Below are 2,843 nucleotides of genomic sequence, written 5' to 3' on the forward strand. Positions count from 1 at the left end.
TAGTCCTCTTTTTAAAATTTAACTTTAATTTTGTTAAAAATAGTACTATATAATAAATAAGTACCCCAACTAAATACTACCCTAATTACCTAGAAAATACCGAACACCCCCCCCCCCCCCCCAAATTTAATTGACCCAAGCTCAATACAAACGACCCTTAGGCCTAATATGCCTACCCGACCCAATAAACCCTCTTCAATCGTGGTCGTTGATCTTTTAGATCAATGGTCCATGTTCACCTTTACCTTAATTAACCCCTAACCTACCCCAAACCCTTTTTATTCTCTCAAAACCCGCCGTCAACGTCTTCTCTCATCTCTCAACTCTCTCTCAACCTAACCCTAACCCCAGTCGCCGTCAGAGGCGTAAACCTCCCTCCTATGGTGCTTTTATGTCTTCTCCGACCGCCCTTGGCCTCCTACACTCCATGGCTCTTCGACTTCATGAGTCCTTGAGAAGATCTCAAGGAACTCCAACTGATTCTGGTTTGAAACTTTGTTTATCGGCCTGTCTCGGGCCATTTTTCATTCGTAAGTAAGGATCCCTCCTTGTTTTATTACGAATCAATGCGTTCTTGACCTATTCTCTTCACCTCTGCTATTTTTCTGAAAACCCTAGTTCGATAGTATCGATTCTTCTCAGATCTTTATAGATCTGAGGTGCTTCGAATGTTATTAAGTGTTTTTCTTCAAAAAATCTCTTGCTTTAATTGATTATTTCAATTTTCAATAACTCTTTCTAAACTAGGGTTTGTCTCAAACTTTTCTTCAACGATTTTGCTAAGTTCTCAATGTTTAGTTAATTGTTTCTACATTATCTTAATTGATTTTCGTATGAATGTTCAAACCCTAGTTGATTCTGTGCGATATACTGGTTTCTTCGATTTTGTTTCGATACTTTGTTATTTCTGTGATACCAGTCGTATTAGTTTACCCCGTTGTGGGCTTAAATGTTTTCCTTGTTAAAATTTAATATTTCTTTGGGATTTTTCCTTAATTAATCTCTATTTATGGTTCGAACCTGTTTTTCTTGCTGAATTCTGTATTTCTGTGAAGCTTTACTTATTTAATTTTTATTTATGGAATCTGAGTAACTCTTTCCCAAAAATCAGTATTCTTTTGAAGGTTTTACTGATTATTTCCTATTATTTTACCCTGTTAAAATCTGCGTGCACAGATCTTATTTGTTCCCTTATTTGTGGCTTTGATTGATCACACATGCCTTAATAATTTATCCGCATGGTTTTGGGATTCTTACTTATTCTCTATTTGGTATGATTTGGATTTCTTACCCTAATTAACCCCCTTTTGTTGTGGCCGTTACGTGATTACCCCTAATTAAGGGGTCTATTCCCGACTCCCTTACATGAATTGATTCTGTGATTATTTGATTGCCCCCTAACTGACTGACTTCTAATTCTCTTTACCTTATTTGCTCTACTCCCTAAGTGTTATATATACACTATTGTTTTACCTCTCAAAAACACGGATAGTAGTTCAAATATACACGCACACACTCAAACTTTCTCTCATCTCTCTTTCTACTACTTGTGCTCATTGCTCGTCTAGCCGGCTGAAAGCCAAGGCTAGACTGTGGATCTCTACCTGCTTTACTTTCTGCACTTTGCTTCCTTAACTGGTATGTTCTTATTTGAATATCATTCTGAAATTCAAATCAATGTGCTCCATAGTTGCTAAATCCATGCCTATTTTTGCACTAGTTTAACTGATTGTGTATTTAGTTGTTCTTCCTGTTTACTGCTTTGATCAGTATGCTTAAGTTTTACCCCCTCTTGTTTAGTGTTTTAATCAGCATGTCTAGGTTTCAATCTTCTTGTTTGCTATTTTAGCCAGCATGTTTACTTGAGCTCTTATCTATTTCCTTCAACTAGCATGCTCATTTTAAGTAGTTCAGGCTCCTAATTTATCTAATTAACCACAATTGGTGTCACGACCCGAAACCCGCACTAGTCGTGATGGCGCCTCTCGTGAAGACAAGGCCAGCCAACAGAACAACAACGCCTCTTTCAAAATTATTAAACATGAATGAATAGATAAATACAACTTAATGACAATAATAATCGATATTTACAACCCAACACAGCCCGATCGGGGTGTCACAAGTCACGAGCATCTAGAGAAGTCTGAACACGACTGCAGGGCCAATAATACACAGAATAAAATTTAAAATCAAAAGACGAAGTCCGGTGCCGCGAACGCCGGCGGTCACCTTGCTTAGCTACGATAACAAAATCCTTAATCAGCTCTAACCCGCTTCCAGGTAACAAATACCTGCAACTGCACGCGAGGTGCAGGGAGTAAAGTGAGTACTCCAACTCAGTGAGCAATAAAAGTAAATAATAACTGAGCAGCATGAAATCATGTAAGGCACTCCATCATGCTATATAGAACAGTGCAACCCTTTGAGAAAACAGTAAAACAGTGAAATCCTTTAGAAAATATCTAGACTCAATTAAAACCTCTTTTGAAAATATCTTTCTCAACAGTTAAGCAAATGAATGTGAAACAGATAGTGCAAGTCAGCACATAAGTCAGCCCCTCGGGCACAACACTCTATTAACAAATAACACCAGGGTATCAGGTGAATAGTGCAAGAAGTAGCATAGATGCCGATGGAATGAGAGTGCTGAATGTCATGACACGTAATACAACCAGGAACCAATGCATGAGTGTAATGCAATGCATATGACCGCTGCGGTGTGCAGCCCGATCCATCCATATTTAACGTCGACGGCGCTCACTAGGGGTGTGTACAGACTCCGGAGGGGATCCTACAGCCCAAGCGCAATAATCAAGCCATCTCCTGGCCAGTCAACCAGGCCC

This window comes from Nicotiana attenuata, unplaced genomic scaffold (genome assembly GCF_001879085.1).
Source record: "Nicotiana attenuata strain UT unplaced genomic scaffold, NIATTr2, whole genome shotgun sequence".
Classification (NCBI taxonomy): domain Eukaryota; kingdom Viridiplantae; phylum Streptophyta; class Magnoliopsida; order Solanales; family Solanaceae; genus Nicotiana; species Nicotiana attenuata.